This window comes from Canis lupus, chromosome 22 (genome assembly GCF_003254725.2).
Source record: "Canis lupus dingo isolate Sandy chromosome 22, ASM325472v2, whole genome shotgun sequence".
NCBI lineage: Eukaryota > Metazoa > Chordata > Mammalia > Carnivora > Canidae > Canis > Canis lupus.
The window spans coordinates 59,731,695-59,754,250 of record NC_064264.1 but is presented as its reverse complement, the minus strand read 5'-3'; the positions used below and the strand labels follow the sequence as shown (position 1 = coordinate 59,754,250).

At 44.9% G+C, this 22,556-nt stretch overlaps 1 long non-coding RNA gene across 1 annotated transcript in view; it reads right to left on the bottom strand.

The window, feature by feature from the left end:
* Positions 1-22,556, bottom strand: part of LOC112655915 (uncharacterized) — a 592,361-nt gene that overhangs the window by 322,579 nt on the left and 247,226 nt on the right. The window contains exon 2 of the long non-coding RNA XR_007405030.1: positions 22,358-22,478. This is a non-coding gene — a long non-coding RNA (uncharacterized LOC112655915). The remainder of the gene's footprint in view (positions 1-22,357; positions 22,479-22,556) is intronic.

Here is a 22,556-nt window from a genome sequence, read left to right as displayed (position 1 = left end):
TTGTCTATGGCTCAAACAGACAAATGAATAAACCACTAGATTCACCAACCTATTAATGTGCACAATTTCTGGTACTGAAGCGATTCAAATAATAGACTGGAGAGGAGGGAACATGTGTTTATTGTCTGTCCTGGCATAAAATGTCCTCTGCATAAAAATATACAGATTAATCCTGCACATCTGCGGCTTTCACATTTGTTCATTCACTTCTGTATATGTTTAATATATTTTGCACAAGTTATAAGGCCAGGAGAAAATATAGGACTCTATTTAAAATGTAATGAATAAAAAAAATTCCATAAAATGTGTCTGTATTTTCTATAAAGCCTTATTGTCCCAGAGAGCATAATATTATTTAATATGGAACGGAAGTCAGGTCTCTTCAAAATCTGCCATTTCTTTGCCCATTACAAATCAGCACCTTTCTGCAAGGTGCCAGGCTTCCGACATCACTCGCGTATACGTGACATGAGGGCAGGCCAGACAGATGTAGTAGAATGTTCTACCCCGTGTCTGTATTAGCATGGCAGGGGGATGGCAGTGGGAACAGGGAAGTGGAGCAGGCAAAAACTGCCAAAGGACTGACCCCACACCCCGGGGCACGTTCCCCACGTGCTCAGGTCTTGCGTGGCTGTGCTCCTGGGTCTCACCTCCAGCCCACGGCACTAGCAAGCCTGCCTGCCTGCAGTCTCTTCACCAGGCACCCGGCTGCTCAGACCACACCACACAGGAGCGCCGTCCTGGTTCCATTAGGTAACAAAACACAAGTCCACGTGACGGGCCTCGATGCGTCCAAGGGGACAGCCACCGCTACAATTTCAACCCCTTGTGCTCCAAAATCATAGACAGTTTCAACCTAGACACACACATCAGCCTGTATCGATGATCAATTTCGATCAAAGGATATTTTGAGCAAGGCGGTTCGTCCCACTCTGGGAGTGGAGACAGGCTTTGGGGTGGATGAAATCCATGGGTGTTTAAAATGCAATCCTTGCCCTCGAGGAGTTAACGGTCTATCCAGAAAGATGAAATATTACCATACACGTGAAGATGAACTTAAAGAGTATCACGGCACCACCGTAGTAAAGATACTGCAGGACTCAATAATCTCAACTGTCAGATCAGCTGTACAGGCAGTAACTATTGTGACTCAGGTATAAAAAGCTCACTTGCAGCTGGGTTAACCAAGAAAAAAATGACAGAGTAAGTGAGATTTTAACAGAACTTGGCACACAGGGATAACCACGACAGCCTCACGCATTCCTGAGCATACACCGATCCATGAAATTGCTCAGAAAGGAAAGTTGAATTTGATGGAAAACTAGCATGCGTCTGGCACGTGGGTGGATATATGACAAGCTACTGTTTGGAAAACTCCAGTTTCAAAGGAGCAATAACTCACTTGTAAATAGCCATTTATAAAAGACAGCAGCCTTTAATATATAAACCCCTAGAGTTATGTCTGACATCACACAAAGGACATACATACTGCATAATCATTTCCAAACAATAATAAAAAATTCAAATTAAGAATTCATAGGCATCTCTGAAGCAGCTACCAAATTCACTTAGGGAAACAACGCACTTTGACAAAGTTACTGAAAATACTAATTTACTAATATCCAACCAAAATTCAATTACAATTTTAATCACAAGTCCAAACAAAGGAAATATCCAGGAGGCTGGTGTCTGGTAAAACATCAAGGTGAAATGTGCAGAATGAGCCATGAGCCCAAAGCTACACTTTCACCCACTGGTCTATACTAAATACAACATAGACATCACAGTGAACAAAATCCCAACAGAACTACATAAATATCACAACTTAGTGAGTAAGTGAAAAAAGGCAGTCCTCACAGTTTGTGGGATTTTCCTATTTTGATTGGTCAGAGAGAACTGGAAGCAAAAAGGAATATATAACAAGCCTAATTTTCCTGGGTCAAAACAATTTCCACTGTATTATTACGAGTGGTGTGTTAATCAAGGAGGGAACTCCTCCCTTCTCCCTTCAAGATGCATCGAGAAGGCAGCTCAGTTACCAGACAGTGTCTGAAAAGGGCTATCCCAAAATATGTTCACGCGTTTGCTCATGAAATTCTTCTCAGCACCAGAAATAGCACATAGCAAGCAACAACCAAACAAATATCTCTGGAAGAACTGAATGAATGAATGAATGAATGAATGAACAACGCTGTCTAGAAGATACAGAACAATGTAAGGTGGTGGGGGGGCTTTATTAATGCCTTACACTCATGTCTTTCCAAAACCAAAGCTCATTTCATGATTGTTAGTAAATTATTAATGGTATATCTTTGGGCTCTGAATTCTCCTTAAATATGAGCTTAGTTTTGATTACTAAGCTTTTATCCATTTGCCATGGAATCTTCATTCAGAGAGGAATCAGCGTGATTTAGATCAGAAATATGACAGGGCCACTAAAGATGGTAATGGCTTTCCGTGGAGTGTGGCTGCATCTTGAATCCTGTGTTAGCCCACGCTGTGATCCCGGCCACGTCAGGCAAGAGCCCTTCACAAGCCCTACCCACCAGGAGAATTCCCGACCCGGGGCCACAGTGGGCTTTGCAACTTGTGCACGGTTCCCGACGTTCCTTCTACTACTGCTGTTTTCAATTTGCCAGAACTGAGAAGGCAGAAAGACTCCTCTTGCATTCGGGTGCGTGCTCGTTCAAATCAGACGCCTCCCTTGGTCCACATGAGGGACGTCACATGTGAACTCACTGTGCTGAAGGCGGGAAGGGACAGGGGAAATCCCACTTGCATTTTAATTTAAAATAACTAAAACACAGAACAGTAGCCAATAAGTGAACTGATAAAGAAAGTGTTTTTTCCCCCTTCTTAACACTGCTTCTTGTTAGCCAGTGCTAATTTGTTTGCTACTTCGAAAAGCGAGTGTTTCCGTTTTCACTCTGCTGCCAGGACCTCATCTTTCATAGAGGACAGGATGGAGGGAGAATGGTAATGGGACGACACATTTAATAGTTCCGATGAAAACTAATGGAACCCATGACGGGGGCCTCCTGTGGTGTGCAATGTCCCGTGCTGTGACCACGTTTGAGCAGGATGAGCTGCTCCATCGAGAAGCATGCTCTTCGAGGCCCATTCAGGATGCCACTCCTTTCAGGGAGTAGTCCTTTTCCTCGAGAGGAGGACCCTTTTACCAGAAAGTGAGAGGAACATAAATACTGGCAATAATAAACTATCACCTGAGGTGAAAACACACTCCCATTTGGAGGAAGAGAGAGAAAAGAAGGAGAAAAAAAAAAAAAAAAAGGAAGAGGCCCATCTAGTTTGCAAGGAATCCGGATTCCTGTTGTAATTCTGCATTCCACATAGCTTCCCTGCTCTGCAAAATATCTGACAACACAGGAACACAGGGATCTCTTTGCTGGGTCATTGCCGGATCTATTCATAGGATGGAGAGAATATTAGTGATTTTTGCTCTGATTTCTTAAAATAAAATCAAGTCACCTAGTCGCCTGTGAATGTGGATTTGCATCCTAAGACGATCCCATGTGCCGGGGACCCTGCACCAATGCCCCCCCATATCCACCAGCCTGTGTTCCCATTCCAAGCGCCGCTGCCGTGGGTGCACCCCGCCGAGGGGCCCGGGAGGGGGAGGCCAGGTCTTCCACCCCTCAGCCCGGGCGCGGGCTCCCTGTGTGGGGGCGAGAGGAGGGGGCAGGCGCCCCGAGGGGTGCTTCCAAATTCTACGGCGCCAAGGTAGATTCCCAACCGCAGGCGAGCGGCCGCCACCGCCTTGATAAAATTGTGACGAGCTGAACAGACGCGGCTCCGTTCCCCAGCCTGAGCCGTGCTCCTCGAGGAAGTGTCTGCATACCTCCTGCCTTTTGTCTCAACCGGAGGGTTTAATAGCTAAAGGAACTGAAAAGGACTATCAGCAGCAAGGCTCCGGTTTCCAGAGTAACCGTAAAAACAGACCCCAGTCTCCATGGCAAAGAGAAAAGCTATTTGCTGCAGCCTTTTCAGACCTTGAGCAGACACTGACAGCTTTCCTATAATCACCCCCGATTATTTGTAGCAACTAACTATATTATAATGTTAACTATAGGAGGTCTTTGAAAATATGCGGGCTTAAAAAAAGGAGGGAGAAACTGGGTTTTCCTCAGCTTTAGCTATGAATACATTACCAATTTAAAATTTATAAAATCGTCTGTTCTAATCATTCAACCCAGAGAGGGTAATGGCCATCTTTCGGCGTCCTTCCATCCTCCGAGGGCACCTCCAGCTATCGAGAAGTCTTCAGACAGCCTAAGTGCGTGCAGCGCGTGCATTTGTCGCGAGGAGCAGCATCGAGGCTGGACATGCAATGTTTATACATTTGATTTCATCTACTGTTGGTTGACCGTCCTTCATCCAGTGTTCGGGAGCTGCTGTTTCTTTCAGTCCTTTGTAAGACATGCCCAAATTATGTGACACACACGCGCGTGTGTGTGTGTGCACGCGTGTGTGTCCTTCTCATGTGAGCCTGCAGGGCCGGCACGTCCACACCTGACATTGCCAGTGCACACCACACGTGCCACTGCAGCTCGCCCTGGCCTGGGGAAGCCGCTCCCCGGGGCCTGGGGTACAGCGTCTCTGGCTGGCCAGCTCCACTTCTCGCTCTTCCTCACGTGAGTGTGACATGGACTTCAATGTCAGTCTCCATCCTCTATTTTAAAACCAAAATCTACCTTAGGGCAAAGTGAATGACTAGGCCCATTATGTGTTCAACTGTTAGTGTTAACAGTATTAACATGTGCCAGTATTAAGTCCATGCGAGTTAACCTCCAGCTGGAAATGAAGCACAGTGTCACCAGACCTCCTGTCCCGGGCCTCCCCCCTCCCCCACGTCATCCACACGCACACTTGCACACTTGCACACATACAGAACATACGCACACAGCTAACTAGGAGTGTTTTATTACTTGGCATATTTCAAATTTCCTATGTATGTCTAAAGAGATTACTATCACAACGTGAAGGAACACTACACTCATAGAAAAAGAACCACTTAGTTTTCACTTTTTGAGGGAAATGTAAATATCTTCTAAGGAATACTGCTGGAAAAAATTATAATTAAAGTCCAAATAAAAATGACTTAATTTTTATTCCATATATAAGAGCTCCCATTGAAAGCTTTCAGCTTATCTTTGTTAGTAGAAGTTTGGAGAATAAAATTTGGGAAATAAAGAAATTATGTAACTTTAGAAATTGCCTCTATTAAATGGCACTATTAAAAAATGGCACTATTAAAAAATTAAAATAAATCTTGCCCAATAATTTAGGTGTTTACATAATTAGATATTAATCTGGCTCTAAATTTAATCTTCTCAATCATTTAACAAAAAACACATCTACATGCATTTTGTCTTAAAATTCAGGGTGCATGTATGCAAATCTCCACTTAGCTGAGGTTTTCCTCTCCAGAAAGCATCCCAAGTGACTGAGGCAGAAAGAGCACTTTCAAATTACGCCAGGCCGCACTGGAGCTCTTGTCTGAAGTGCCAGATTCAGACACAGAGCCCCTGGACCAAAGGAGAAACCAGCTCAATGGGTAATAATGCCCCTTCTCGTTCAGATTTTTTGTTTATCCTCCAAGTCTTTTTAAAAAAATTCAATGTCCTTCGGAGTGAGGTCCCCAAAGTTCAGTGGAGTGTTGGGGTTCCTGGGGAGGGCCTCTGCCCAGAACGGAGAGCTGAAGGCAGCCGGGACCGCGAGGAATCTGGATGGGCGTTCCACACTGGAAGCAGGAGAAAGCAGCAAACACTGTGGGCCCTCCACCAGGATCACAAGGCGAAACTCCCAAAGTACAAAGCGATTGTCTTGAATCCCAGCGATGTCAAATCCCCTCTCCCCAAAGCCTCTATTTATCAGATTGATCTCCACTGTATGCCTCACTCCTATTACACGCTGAGTTTTATAAATTGCTTAAAGATAAAAGCTTACCCTGCTATAAAAAGAAGTAAGATATAATATTGAATTTGCACTAAAATGAAAAGTTTCCTGGTGCCCCTTATATATTTAAAATTGCTGTTTTCTTGCAATGAATATAATTCACTGTCTTTTCTGAAGTATAATCCCGTAAGGGTTTGACCAAACAAAAATGCTCTAATGATTGCAAATGGCTCAAATATTCTGTCCAGTGAGTTAAGTGATAAAAGTTTCTATGTTAAAAGAAATAATAAGTGGAATTTCACACATATTATAGTAATTGTGAAGCATCCAATTTACATAGAAATAATGTGAAAGAATTCTGACCATGGTGTTTTAAGTGAATCATTACATGCATTGCTGATACATTTAGAAGCTGCAAACGCCAGGTATGTTTCTTTTAGCATAATAAGCCCTGTAATGGAGCCTTTAAAAGCTTAAAATGTATAGTTAGATTAACCTTTATGTTTTAAGGGTTTTTTTTTCTCTCACAAAAAAAAAAAAAGGCCAGAACTGAGAAATAGGGGATCATTAAAATCCAATTAAAGCAAAACCCCCTTTCTCTTCTCCATCCAATGGCTCCTTTGTGGCATTTCTTCCACTTCTTGTCATTTTATTCACTACTTTAGGGTTTTGGTAAAATTTGGTTATTTTTCTCCTCCTTGTTTAAAATCCAAGAACTCACTCAAATTCTGGGACAAAAATACAGTGATGATCCTGCCAGGAGCTCTTTCTTAGAAGTGAATGCAGATCTCTCTACCTAGAAAGGCAGGTGACTCAGACAACTTCCAGACTTAAAAAAAATTGTAGTATCTAAAGCAAAATGATGTGGCTTTTTTCCTCTTTAGAAGAGGTTATTAGAAATGCTGTGCTTGCTTTTTCCTTTCCCAAATTAGCCTGTTGCAGACTTAATCTTTTATTCCAGCAAGAGGGCCTCTCTGCTCTGCCTTACTAGAGCACATGATTTGGCAGATAAACCAGTTGTTAATGAAAATGAGCAAACAAGCCCAGACCAATGTTTTCATTCATTTGGAAGTTACTCACAAGGAAAGGTGGGTGGGCAAGTTCTTGAATATCCATACAAATTCATTGCTCTATATGTAAACTTCTCATCAGAATCTTCCTTTCTTTCCAAGAGTCATAATCCTTTAGGTTCTTTGTTGTTTCTGTCACCCTACACCAGGGTTCCTCAACTGTGCCATCCTGATACTCTGTCCTGTGGCTATAAAATGCTCAGTAGTGTCCCAGGTCTCCAGCCACTGGATGCCAGGACTGCCATACTCCCCTACACCAGGAGGGACAGTGAGAGCTTGATCTGCACATTGCCATTTTTCTCCTGTTGAGACCCCCACCTTGAGAGCAGCTGAGAACCCCTGTGGGAAATTAGAAAGCACACCAGCCTCTTTCCCCTACTGGGAACCAACTATGGTTAATTCAGGCCTATAGCTTAAACCCTCAGAATTGCCTAGTTTCTAATGGTCCCTCCCCCCTTTTTTTAACAAGGTGAATTTTCAGACATTAAAAATAAAGAAAATAGAAATGGTGAATAAGTGAAATTCTGATTTTCAAGAAGGCATCTCTTTCTTTCTTTTTTAAAGATTTTATTTATTTATTCATGAGAGACACACAGAGAGAGGCAGAGACATAGGAAGAGGGAGAAGCAGGCTCCATGCAGGGAGCCTGATGTGGGACTCGATCCCAGGACCAGGATCATGCCCTGAGCTGAAGGCTCAACCTCTGAGCCACCCAGGTGTCCCAAGGCATCTCTTTCTGACTAAACTTTAGCACTTCAGGATAAAAGAGGATGAGTGAAGCATTTGTTCATTTTCTCATTTCATGTCCTTGAGGCCAAGAAGAAACAGACAAGGACAGATGGTGTGCGAGTATCACTAGATGATCTGTCTGCTTCAGCTCACTGGATCTACAATAATCAAAACCCCCTGGTACAAAGACCTTAATGACACTTTATAACATGTTTGAGAAGAAGTAAAGTATAAAGAAACAAGTCCAACAATAATGCCTTAATTTGTGCATTTTACTTTAGGGTTTACCAAGTGTTTTCTAGCACATCATGTCACTAAATCTTCATAAAGCTGCCATACTTTGAGTTCATTAGTTAAAATTCAAAGGCCATCTGGTCATTAATGCATCATTCACCGATCCATCTGTCCATCCAACAATCCACCTACCCATCCGCCCATCCACTCATTCATCTACCCATTCACCCATCCATCAGCCATCCACCTACCCATTCACCCGTCCATCTACCCAACCACTTACGTATCCCATCCGCCTGTCCATCTACCCATCCACCTCCCCATTCACCCATTCATCTACCCATCCACCTACCCATCTGCTCATCCATTCACCCATTTATTCAATATTCATTAAGTCTTTGCCGTGTGCTATGCACCCCGAGAAAACTATTTGTTGGGTACAGTATAGGGGAAGAGTGAGTCAGACATGACTCCTACAAGTAGCGCACAATTTACTAAACAGAATAACCAAATTTACCTAAGCAATGTTTCTCTCTGACTGCCAGATATAGCCAATGAATCCGTAAACAAATACATATGTATTTCACACACACACACACACACACACACACACACACATACTTCAGACTGAAAAATTCCTCCACGCTCAATAGGCTAGAAAATATGACAATGGAGCAAAGGACCACACATTACCTCCTCATACTTTTGAAAATGCAGTCAATATTTTGAAAGAATGTATCATTTGTTGTATAAATTTTATTGAGCGCTACATGTTTTAGTGTGTACATGTATATGTAAATATGCACATATTCACAAAAATACAAGGCTATATGAATTATGTGCTTTCATTGTTTCCCCACACAGTCCTGGGACACTGAGGTAAGCCCTCTACATCAGGAGCTCCACCTTATTTATCTTGGTATTACTAATATTTTTATGTCCACAACACACATTTTATGAATGCTTGATATTTGAATGAATGACCAAATGCCAGACATTGTAGCAGGAACTGGAGACAAATAACCAAACCCCCGTCCCTTCTTTCAGGGAACATTTTGTCCAAATGGAGATATGGCCAAGACAACGTGATTAAGGTCAAGGGTGACCCAGACAAAGGGGAGAGTGATCAATTTTGCCGGGTGGCTGGGTAGAGATTAGGGAAAATACCAAAGGAGAGGTAAGCTTGTGCTTTGTCCCTGTAAGGATGGCAGACTGAATCATGCTCAGAATCCCCACCAAAAAGACAGTTCAAGATTTCTTTTAAAGGTATAAGCCCACAAGGATAGAGAGGAAAGGAGAGGAGGGAGCAGTGACGTGATTTGGGGAGCTGGAAAGTAGACAGATGGTTAGCCACCGATCTCACAGCAGAACCTCAGCAGGAGTGGGGAGGGCTGGCCCAGAGTCTAAGTCATCACCAGCACCCAGGACCTCTGACAGCTGTGAATCAAATGGAGATAGAAACAGGCAGATTGATAAAAGTCTCCTCCATAAGTGGTTAGACACATGGATCACCAATCCCAATGCAGGCAAGCTGGGGAATGTCACCCTTTCATCACAGCAGGAGACTATGGGTTTAACCTCCAGAGTGAGCAAAGTGGGGGGATTGCCGCACAGATGTGGAGGGAAACACTATGCTAAAAACAAGTAAAACAAAGTAAAACTAAACATTATGTTACATTTTCAGCTCTTTTCCTTGCTAGGCTCTCAGAATGTGAGCTGTCGGGCCTTCCCTGGTCTAGACACAAGGCAGGGCCATCTGATTAAGTGAAGAAAAAAGATGTAGAGATGCTAATATTAAAGTCCTCTAACTTAAAATAATAGTTACCTCCTTATCAATAAATTCCACAATCATCAAACCTCACCCTACTGCCTGGGGGCTTCCAATTGGCCTCTAGTGCCTCCTTAAATATGAACAAAGAACCAAGTATCATCAGGCACATGAGCAAAGGCTCTAGTACTAAATACAGAGCTCATGACAATTGAACAAAGCAGTAAAACATTTACTTAGATGAATCAAAGACACATAAGAAAAAGCAAACTTTATAGAGATTATCATTATTATCTTTAACGAGAAAAGACATGATATTATATTAAAGAAACAAGAACAGAAAACTATAAAAAGAGATCATTTAGAGAATGAAACTGAAATTAAATATATGATGTCAGAAATTAAAAACCCGTAAGACTGAAAGATAAGATGCTGTAGACCTCCCAGAAAGTAGAATAAAAATACAAAGAGACAGAAAATAGAAACAGAAATTTAGAAATAGAAAATTGGAAGTAAATAAAAGAACATTAGAACATTAGTCCAGGAGGCCAGGGCCCAGGGTCCCAACAACAGGACTTCTGCAAGGAGATAACAGTCACAATAGAGAGGATGAAATCATCCAGAAAACTCCCAGGACACACGTTTCCAAATTGAAGAAGCCCAAGACAACAGATGAAAAAGACCCATATCAGAATACAACATTATGGAGAGGAGAAAAGAAACAAGGCCACATACTAAGGATCAGAACAACATTAGCCATCTCAACAGCTACCAATCAAGCTGGAAGACAATAGAAAAATGTCTTCAAAATCCTGGTTTGAAACCATTTCAAAACAAAAAAAGACAAATTAAAGATCATTCTCAGACATAAAGTTGTAAAAAATTTACCTCCCATTTATACTTGTTAGAAATCTACTGAAGGAAGTGCTCCAACAAAAAGAGGGAGTGAACCTGGAAAGAGAAAAACATGAGGTCCAGGAACAAGGGATCCAATATGAAGGAAAGGCAAAGGGAACATGGGATCCTAGTGGGGTGAGGTCACAGCAAGTCAGCTGCACCAAGAAGGGACTGGAAACAAGTCTAGATCAGAAGAGTTTAGAGGCCCAAAAAGAGATCCTACAAGAAGATAAAATGATAATACATTGGTGTACCTGAAAATACAGAGAGACTTAAATAATTAGAGAAGAGTTTGGGTTGTGATTGGTTATAAACATACAGAAAACAAAGGGGGAAGAAGACAGTTAACTCCAAGAAATGTGTAGGAAAGGAAAAGTCATCATGGTGGACCACATGTCCTAAATGAATAGCATTTATACAGACAGTAATGTAATAGAACGTAAAAACATCTAAAGTACATGTGCACTGTACCACTGGGAGCATGGGGGCACGAGGTGAAAGCAAGCTAATCCACTTTTACACAATAGGAACTCAATAAATAAATGCCTAAAATAAAAAACTCAGGAAGTAGCAATGCAGGCACTCTCATTTAGAAATGGGGAGATAAATAGCAAAAGAATCAGAAAAGGGTTGAAAGTGGTTGTCTCCAAGCTGAGATAAATGAGGACAAGGGACCTTTGTGCTCTGTGCAAATATTGGAGAATGACTTAAATCTTAAACTATCTACATATTTAATACTTGATAAAAAATAAAACTAAAATAAAAGTAAAGAATTCATTGGAGTTCACCAAGAGGTAAAAGGCAGGAACCATATTTCCTTCAAGGACACGGAGATAAGGAACAATGTGCTGTAGGTAGGAGGCTCCCAGTGATTTGGGTGGAGTGGGTGTGGTGCACACAGGTCAGAAGCAGAGAGGTAAGGGGGTGCTGAGGGACAAGGACGGAGAAAATGACAAAGGCCTCATTCCAGAGGATCTTGTATTTTTTATAATGAATTTGGACTTTATACAGGAAGCACTTGAAGTGACTACATACGCATCCCCGGCACAATCTGAGACAGTTTGCCAGGATCGCTCTGTTGGTATTGTGGTACAAAGTCGGAAGGCAGTCAGCATTAGAGGCATGATCAGCAGAGAGGCTGCTGTAGTAGTTTTGGTGACAGGTGACAAAGAGAAGACAGATTTAGGAGATATTGAAGAAGAATACGCTGAATTTTATGTACATCTTGGTTGCTTTTTTAGGCTGGAGAAAAAAAGTTGAGAGGACAACAGGCTGATCCATGGAACTCTGGCTTGGCAACTGGGTTAGTGGTGATGCTAATCCAACAAGACTAAAGCTCCATGAGGGCAAGGCCCCACCTGTCTTATCTGACACCGAATGGATCTCCTGGTATTAGACCTGCACATGGCAGGTACAGGAGATCATGAAAGATCCAAGTGCCCTTCTTCATGTTCTGTCCCCTTGCTGGCGGGCTGGGATGGAGATGATGCCCTAGTGCCCCTGGGAACAACATGCTGAGGAGGATGGGGCACAAGTGAGAAAAGGCTGGGCCCCCAGTCACCACGTAGAGAACTGCCTCACCAGGAGCACCCCCAGTGGTCTGTGTGGGAGGTGGAACTGGACTCTGTATTAAGCCTGATATTTCAGGGTTTGTCTGATTCATCAATTTAGACACCTTGACCACTGCTCCTGCAAACTTGCGCGGCAGCTCATGCCTATGTAAGATATAAACTCAGGTGGTTTATTTCCCTTCAGCTTATATACTCCCTGCTCTGAATAGTTGATTCATCTCTGTAGAGAATACTGGTCAGCCAGGAAATACTACTTCCAAGCAGTGCTTTCACTGATGGAGACAATGTGGCCCGGGGGGGGGGGGGGCAACAGGAGGACGAAGTGAGTAGATTAAGGACGGAACGCCGTCTGGAAGAAGTTCACAGCAGTGGTCGTGGTGTTAGGGAGCAATGGGGAGAAGGAACACGACCGTGAGTGTGTGCTCAGCGCCCCCAGCCTCTACCATCTCCCCCAGCCCACATCACAACGCAGTTACCCAGGCACTGAGAAGCATCTAAGCCTGGAAAGAATGTTTAACAGGTGTCCTGGCTGGGTTAGCATCCCTTCAAATCATGCCTTTCCCATTACCTGTGAACATGACCTTATTTGAAAACCAAGCCATTGCAGCCATAACTAGTGAAGGTAAGGTTGCACTGGAGCAGGGCTGGCCCCTAATCCAGTATGACTGATGTCCTCATAAGAACAGAGGAAGCACGGAGAGACATACGGGGAGAAGACCATGGGAAGACAGAGGCAGAGGTTAGAGCCATGCACCCACAGGCCAAGGACACTGAGGATGGTTAGGAGCACTGGAAGCTGGAAGAAGTGAGGAAGGATCCTCTCCTACAGGTTTTGGAGGGAACACGGCCCTGCCAACATCTTGGTTTTGGACGTTGTAACTGGTAACTGGGAGAGAATTAGTGTCCTGTTGTTTTAAGCACCCCAGTTAGTGAGGCCTTGTTTCAGCAGCCCCAGGAAACTGATACCATAAGGAATTAGGAAAAGACAACTCATGTTGGAGTCCACCAGTCGGAGCAGGGCGCCCCCAGGACAGGACTCCTAGAGTGGGAGAGAGCAGCCCACTGTCCCTCAGACGCCTAGGTCCTAGCAGGCTTCAGGCTGGGAGAAGCACTCTGACCTTAGGTAGGGAAGGGGGCTGCCAGGACCAGCGCAGGAGTCCCCCTGTCCAGCAAGGCCACCATCACAGCAGACAGCCCCCAGCAGAGGAAGTCATTCAGACCCCTACTCCTAGTAGGTTTTCCAGAGTTCAATCTTTCCCAATGGAGAATTTCTTCAGGGCTCCAGTGGACAAGGCCTAAGGCATAGAGCGCCTCCCATTCCCCAGCCAGGGGTTCCCCCAGCTGAGGAAATCTGGAAGGGTCTGCTCAAGAGCCATGAAATGAACTAGAACACCTCGGCTCATGACCAGCTCGTGAACTGCAAAGGGGAAGAGACAGGCAGTTCCTAGATGAATGGCATGTGGCAGGTCAGCACTGATGCTCTGCAAACACCCACACCCTTTACCAGCCTCTGCCAGGGTGGCTTGGGGGCCTGGCTCTCCCTCACTCCCAAGTCTTGAATCCCTGTAATTTCCTGTGAACTCTGATTTCTGATATGTCTGCTCAGCTCACTGCATCAGACTCTTCTCAAGCTTTAGGCTCCAGAGTCAGGTGCAACCATGAGTCAAAATCTAAAACTATACTGGAAAAGAACAAACTACTAAGTCCTTTCTGTGCCAATGCACGTATTTAGAGACATATTTAAACATACACATACTCGTCTCCATTTTCAGTACAGTGGGACTGACTGAACAGAACAAATTAACACCCGCTCTCATAGGGTTTGAACTCCTTGAGGGCCTCATGCAACCTTTGGCCTCCGGAACTGAGTGCCCTGCCCGATGAGCAGTAGGCACTTCCCAAGCATTTGCCAAATGGAAATTAACTGTCTCGTCATCTGAAGGCACTGTTCATCTGATCAGTTCATTAATTGGCTTTAAAGACATAAATCACTTATGAGGGCAGAGCACCAGCAGGCTCCCTGGGGACCTGCCCTAACCCAGCCTGGGTAAGGCATTCTCTGTGACACACAGACATGAGCTGAAAGTCACACGCCTCCCACTTCCCCCTCTGCCCGGTGAGAGAAGTCATCTGCTCCACTGCTGCCGTTTGCCGGACACACGGCATGTCTCCTGCTATGAGGATGAAGACGCTCCCAACCAGCGGTGTTTACACGTCTGGCTGCTGGGTGGCTCCCTGCACCACCTGGTTCTGCGAAGCTCGGCAGTCAAGACCCATTTAGACTGAGGAGTGCTCAGTTAATCACAATGCTTGGCTCTGCTCCCCAGTGATCGTCAGCAATAATCATCATTACCATCCCGCTTAGCGTGTCTCACCTGCAGCCTGCAATCATCCCGAGGACACGTGGCTCCAAACCATATGTTTCTGGTACAGTTGTGCTGACAGAGCTGAGCATCAGCTGGTGGGGGAGAACCCTCGCAAAGTCAAGGATGTCATCTTCCCTGTGCTGTGAGAGCTCAGAAGGTCCATTTCAACTCAAGTGTATGGTTCTTCTCTTGGGATTCAAGACACATGTGTCAGTTAGGTTTCACTACATGATAAGCAATCCCCAAAATTTAGTGGCTTAGAATGATTTATTATTTTTTATAATGTGAGTTGACCAGGTGGCCCTTCTGCTGGCTTCATGTGGTTCTGGTCCCCTGGAGGGCTGGCTGGGCTGCCCATCACCCTCACATGGGGTGGTTGGTAATGGCTGATTGTCAGGCTGTCTAAGTTCTCCTCCACATGGTGGCTTATCCTCTAGCAGGCCAGACAGGCTTCTTTACTTGGGGGGGTCTCAGGTGGTATGTCAAGAGGTGAAGGCAGAAGCTGCAAGCCCTCTTGGACAGAGCCCCTAAGCTGCAATAAGTCACTTCCACTGCATTTAACTGGTCAAAGGAGGTCACAAACCAGTCAAGAATCTAAGGGGGTGGGGAACAGACCCTGCCTCTTGATGGGGAGATTGGCCAAATGACATTGCAACAGGGCACACATACCTGAATGGAAGGAATATATGGCCATATTTTGCAATCTCCCACAGAAATAAATTTGACTCATGGTCAAATCTCTCTGATTCTTCAAATTACTTCATCCTTCACTGAGCCCTGACCACGTGCAACGTGGGACACACAGGCATGAATAAGACTGCCTTCTATCCCTCAAAGTCTTTCAGTGCACCTGCAAGTGGCAGAGGAGTCCATTTCAGGAGCAATTCCACAGAGAAGTCTGGGTGCTAAGAGAGCCCCGAGAAATGCCCTTGGTGGGGCAGGGGTGCCAGTGGAACCCTCCTGGGGAAGATGCTGCTACGCTAGATCACAGTGTTGACCTGGATTTGTACTGGAAAAGGACTCCAGGAAAAGGGGCAGCAGAAGCAAACACAATCAGGCAGAGAGAGCTTATCCAGCAGACTGAGCCCTGCTGTGCACAGTGATCCAGGAGGCACCACGAGGGCAGGGAGGATCCAAGATGTGGAGACTCACCACGATTCAGCTCAGAACCTGGTGGTGCTCTCAAAATGGTGCAATGATGAGGGTGGGCAGAGCAGAGGAAGTGGCTTGTCAGGAATAAAAATCCACACACACCCCCAGAGGCCAGTGCCATGTACTCCTCACTCAGGCCCTCCTTTCGAGGCTTCTCAGCAGCCAAACCTCTTTCTCCTCACTCTGCAGGTTGGAATATTTTCCCTAAAGCCCCCTTCCAGTTGCTTCCTTAAAGATGTGGTCCATCAGGGTGCCCACCACTCACCATGGCCCTGCATTCTTCTAACCTCAGCAACATATGTGAGGTGGATGCCCAAAAGACGTGTCAGGAGGAGCGTGTTGGGGAGCCTCTTCCAGGGTCCGGCTGGTCACCTCTCCTGGTGATTCTCCTTGCGAGGCGGTTCCCAGTCTACTCCCCCTTTCCACGTGTATACCTGCTGCTTGTCCTCAGCCTCCAGCTTTCACCGGTACCTATGTAGTCACCTACCAGTTCACCCTGTAGCCTGAGCACCACTGCCCACCCAAACTCCTGTGCATCTGCCAGTGTGTCTTCTTAAAGAAGGAAAGCAAATCAAGGAGCACTTTTCTGTTGTCAAAAGGATGAAGAGCGTCCCATCCACCAGGTAACAGGTAGTAACTGGACCAGGGGAGGGGCTTTTCAAGCACATGAGCCTCACAGGCACTGATGACCAAAGTCACTTGCCTTCCTCCTGGATCTCACTTATTTCCTGGCATTCGGAGAAGGCCACCTCACAGGGAAGTCCAGACACACAGCAAGTGGCTTCCCAGAGGTGGGAATGGCGTGACTCCACATGGAGAGCAGCAGAAACTGGGAGGAGAAAGGCCCAGGTGTGGAAGTGAACAGCCTTTGGGGCACCCAGACATGGTGATTATGCTGTCAGCTACGCCCCTGGGGAGACTTCTCAGCATGTGCCTGGTGGGTGAGCACTACTTTTTGTCCTTCAATTTAGTAAGTTCAGTCTCTGCTCACCAGGGCCTGAAACAAAGCTCAAGTGCCAAGGCTATAGGGAGTGTGGCAGACGGACAGCGCTGGGGGAGGAGAGGCAGCAGCAAGGCAGGGGCAGAGGCCGCAGGGCACGTGGCTCGGGGGTGTGGGCCTTGTCTAGGGAGACCCAAGAGGAGACGTCGGGTTGGTGCCAAAGTCTGCACTTTACGACGTGGCAGAGGCCTGGGCCGTGGCGGGTGAAGACTCAGCCAGGAGGCAGATGGCCCACAGGCAGGAGGGGTGGGCAGACTGGCAGAGGTGCACAAACAGGTCTGGTCACCTCCTTCTGTGGCAGCAGGGTGGCGAGGACAGGACAAGTACATGTGTCTCTCCGGGTCTGGCGACTGTACTAGGACAGAAGCCCACATGCGGCCCGCTGAGGCTCAGCACCCTCCCTGTCCCAGACAGACTGTGGGTGCCTTTTAGGGAATGTCTGTCTCACACAAACCAAAGTATCTCCCTTCCAAACATGCAGCGAAGGAAGAGGACAGAAAACCAGAGGGCTAAGCACAGACCTCTCGGGGTAGGAGGGACAGCAAGCTTTGTGAGGATGAAATGAGACTGCAATACAGTGTTTAGAACAGTGCCTGGCACGGGGTCAAGGCTGCACACATGCCAGCGCTTACCTCTATCATTGTGTTATTATTACTGATGCTATAAGGTGCCTAGGCTGCCAAGCCGACATGCAGAAACGGGGACCAGGGGAGGCGGTGGGCAGGGACAGTGAGCTCGGTCTACTGTGTTCCCTGAGGACAGGTGCTGTGCAGAGTCCCCTCCTGACCCAAAGACTTGTCACCTTGAGGCGGTCCTTGAAAAAAAAAAAAAAAAGCAAGAACGCGCCCACATTTGGCTCAGACTTGCAGCTGAGCAACAGGGAGCCTGGTGCAGCCATCGCCCCATGAAACCTGTGCACTGACAGGACCCTGGCTGACATTCACCATGAAGTGGAACCCTCTGCACTGCACACCAGGGGAGGCTCAGCAGCCGGGCCTCACATACCAGACCCTCAGCACCATGAACCTCAAGGCCCCAGACAGATGATGCAGACAGGCCTTGGTCTCTGGCAGGAAAAAGGACACAGAACTCCAGCCGGACAGACTGCTAACAGCCCGTACTGTTTTCTACTTTTGCTGAAGCAAATACGCCCAGAGGGTCTTAGTGCAGACCCATGAGGTCAAGTTGTGTGGGCTGATGTTGGGGGGCTCTGCTAGCTCCTCAGTGCTAAGCTTTGTGCTGGTGGACTGTGGGGAGCTGCACTCCCAGGTGTCCTGGTCCTTGCAGTCTCGGGACGGGGTGTTCTCAGCTCCTCAGGCTCCCCCTCCCCTGGCTTCTGGCCTCCTCCATCTTCACACCAGTGGCAGCAGGTCCAATGTTTCCTACCTCCCATCCTGAGCCCTCCTTATCCCTTCTCACCAGCTGCTTTAAAGGCTTCTGTCATCCAAATGAGTCCCGTGGGAAATCCAGGTGTCAGACCCACAGTCTCAGTCTCATCTACAAAGTCCCTTTTGCACCTGACAGGATCTATTCACAGGTTCCAGGTATGAGGTATGAGGTATTGGCGGGGTTGGTGGGGGAGCTTCTGCCTACCATGCTGACTGATACAGTAATCAAAGATCTGCCTCAAAGAGGTGAACTGGGCTCCCTTCTGTAAAGACATTGAGCTGGTGAAAATGCTTGTGTGGTGTCATGCAGCAGTCCCAAGAGCCAGATGCCACAACCCCAGATGGTTGCAATCTCTGGAGTGACTCAGGTGAGCTGGATTTTGTGCTGTAGGTCTGCTGCATGGCAGACACTCTACTGCCCCGGGCCATGGAGCAGCCTTCCTGAACGTGGTCTATTTCTGTGCAGAGGCAGAGCAGAGCTTGGGAGGGTCCAAGCCAACAAGAAAATCTTTGACCTGGAAGTCCTATGGTCCATCCCACCTAAAAGTGGGCCAGACACTGCAGCCTGCCTCGTGCTACTGGGTACCTGCAATGCGCCAGCCCTGCGCCAACTGCTTCAAGGGGAGTTGCTAATCCAGGGAAATAACGAACCTAGCACCCAGGCTCAAAGACAACACCCACATGCACCTTCCTTAAACATCACCTTCTACATGTTTAGGAGGCTTTCAATGACCAAGGGCTAGCCCCAGCTCTAAGCCTAGAGATTAATGTGTTCCTGGGAGTGTCTAGGACTCACAGACTGAGCAAGAGAAAGGATTATGCTACATGTGGTGCAGATGCTACCTGCTTCAAACCGTTCTCAATTAACAGTGCCTAAGGACTGCCACTCACCCACCCAGTCCTTTTCTCCGCTAAAATGCTTGTCAGCTCCTGCTTCTCTCACTGCCCCTTCTAGATTAGGCCATAGTTCACGCAGAAGAACTATCTGAGTAAATGCAAAAATATAAAACACAGAAATGCATTGTAAGGACATGCCCCATGCATGGTAGACTCCATGAAGCAGCTTTCTAAAAGTTTTTTTTTCCCATTAATTGTGACTACCTGAGGATACCAAGCATGTCAGAAAGATAAATCTGCAACTTCCAGATTTTATTTGAAATAAACAAATAATGTTAATGTTAATGTACATTTAAGGTACAGGTAAACATTTAGTGTTTCTCACCGTCCAAAGCATCACTTTACAAATCAGGAAGACATGCAAATTGCCTTCTGCTGCCACTGCAGGCCAGCCTCATCCATGAGCAGGGGCCAGCACAAGTCTCGTATCTGCATGGGCGCCGCTGGAGGCAAACATGCCATACAGTTTAGAATGAAAGTGTCAAAGTAGAAAAAGGGAGAAGGAGAAGAGCCAAGTATTTATGGGTGAGTTTTCCATGCATGGCTTTAGGAAAGGGAAGGAGGGGACTCTTCTCGTGTCCACGAGCACTTCTCTCTGTTTCCATGAGAACAGGTCAACTGTCTTCAGCCCAAAAGGGGGTCAGCTCAACAACTGCCCACCCTTAGGGAGCAAAAAACACTGTGACAGTCCCAGAGACTACCCATCTCCTGGTCTCCCTCCTTATTCCAGATGAGTCTGGGAGAGAGGGTTTGCAAGGGAGTCTATTGCACTGTGCTCACAGGAAACAAAGACAGGAGTCTCTTCAAGGAGGAAAGCAAATACTAATGAGCAGCATGCACTGTGCAAAACTAATGATGGTTCCTACATGTATTTGCTCTGTGTCCTCAACAATAACCTGCAGGATCATGTAGACTGTGTGAAAGCCAGGAGAAGGAAAGCAAGGTGAAGACAAAGGACCACCACCAAAGGGACATTGCCAAAAGTTAAGAGGGGTACAAGGTTGGGATAAGGAAGGGTCACAAAGAAATGGAAAGGAAACCACAGGATCGGAATCTTCACGAGAAGAAGAGAATAGCCAATCACTGCGAGCAAAACTCAGTTCATGATTCAGAAAACAAATCTGAGATTCTTTCCTGAGTGCAATAGACTTTTTAAAGAGAGAGAGGGAGAATATTATGTACACAAAGTTTTAAAACATGGAAAAAATACCAACAAAGAACTGAAATCTCACAAAAGTTTACTAAAATAAAGGAAAGAGACTCAGCCCTTGCAGGTGGGCCAGTGAGTTAAATCTCAGGCATGGAAAAAATGGCCCTGTAAACCTTCAGGTATTGATGATGAAAATACATGCAAATAGAGGAAGTGGAAGCTGTCCCCAGGCTTGGTCACCATGGCAGTGTGTCTCGAGGGCAGTGGGGCAAGGACCCCAAGTTCTGAGGAGACACAGCAATAACTAAGAGTGCTAATGCCACACAAGTCAACATTACACTCAAAGTGTGGGGGACAGTTGAAGACCACTGTTTCAATCTTTCTGAACAAAGTATCTAAGACTAAGGAAGCCAAAGGGACGTGGACACAGAACCCAATACACAGACCTTCTGGTAGAAATATAGGATTAAATCCATATAACCCAAAATTAAATAAAAATCAAAATATTCTTTGAAAACAAAGTATTATAAATTATCATCTTCATTATCATTTCCATCTGGCTTTAAAATCCCAGATTATATTTTCAAATGTTTAGAAATTATTTCATAGGTGGGGAGGAAGCTCATATCCTAATCTTGTATAGCCAAGAGTTTATTTTTAACACTGATAATTAGAAAACAATCAGGTGAACTCAGGTGTCAGGAACAGTAAGAGAGGCCACTACCAAAACTAAAAATGTAAGTTTATATTTCTGAACCATGAGAGGTAAAAACATTTAACTTATTTAGAGATAGAGAAAGTAAATGATGCTGGAAATATCAGAGGTCAGACTGAAGTCAATAGGAAGCCAATACTTGTATTTTGTCTGTGGGGGAGCGATGGGCCATACTGCTGAGAGCTGGAATGCCTTTCTCATTGCCCCTGTTCATGGTTGTCTGGGAATTGTAGGAATTAGGAAGAGGCAAAAACTATTGCCATTTATATATAGTAAGATTTTCCCTCTACCTTACTCTCAAAAAAAAAAAAAAATTGCCAAGGAATATGAACTATATGGTAGCCACATGGATGGCCAATACAAAAACAAACTTGCAAAAATTCATATAATTCTAATATATCAATAATAATGAAAAACAATTCAGAACAACCATACAACATAAAAAAGACACTGAAATAAATCTGAAAAATATACCTTCATCAAGAAAATATTTACTGAGGAACTGACATTAATAAAACAAGAAGCGTATAATATTCCTAGATAGAAAAGCAATTATGTGTACTATGAAATGTTAATTCACTCATCAAAATTATTTAATGAATTGAATGATATTCCAATCAAAAGTCTAACAACAAAGTTTTACAAGCTTGACTAAATTATATATGGAAGATTAAATGGGTAAAGAAAATACGGACCATTAAAAAGAAAACTGGGGAGGCGTGTCCCACTGCTACTCATGAGAACACCCTGCCGCAGACCACACGATTTCGTCAGCCTATGGCCACCAGAAGAAGAGGTGAACAGGTCCATGATACAGACTACAAGAGCAGAAAGAGAAATGAACTGTCTTTGTCTTCAATGTAATAAAAGAATATATTTTAAATCAGTGGAGAAAGCATATTTTAAATCTGCTAGAATAACTGTTAAGCTGTTAAGAATAAACTTTGACACTTGAACTCACTTGATGTATCTAAATAAACTGCTGAAGGATTACTGCACAACAAAGCCATAAAAGAACTAAAGAAAATATATACATGAATCTCTGGTGTGAAAACAGATTTTGTAAACATGACATTAAAGCAGAAACACCAAAAAAAAAATCTTAAAGCAGAAACACCAAAAAAAAAATCTTAATGGATTCAGCAACATAAAACTTTGATACCCTCTTACTGTTAAAAAACATACAAGGTCAGATGACAAACGGACAGTATTTAGAATACATACAATACCCAAAAGGCTATTGTAGCCCTTATATGTAAAGAGCACTTGCAAATCAATAGGGGAAAAAGCATCTCCATAGAAGAATGAACTACGGATACAAAGAGGCAATTCAGAAAAGCAGCCCAGTCACCATACAAAAGTCGTTTAACCTCAGTTGTGACCAAAGGAACACAACTTAAAAGTAGATGCCATTTTTTAATAGTCAAAATGACAAAGATTTTAAAAATCTCAAAACTTAAGTTGTCAAGCATAGACAGGAAGGAATTGGAAATCTCTCCCATACCTTATTGTTGGGCATGTCCATTTGTGAAATTTATGGAGCGCAGATTTTCAGAGTGTCTCAGATGCCTTGTGAATGTTTACCTCCTACTGAATCAGCAATTCCATTCTGTGAGTTTTTCCCCCTAAGGAAATAATAACAAGTAAATACTAAGATTTTGTTGAACAAGGATATAAATTGTAATTTTTCATACCCAGCACAG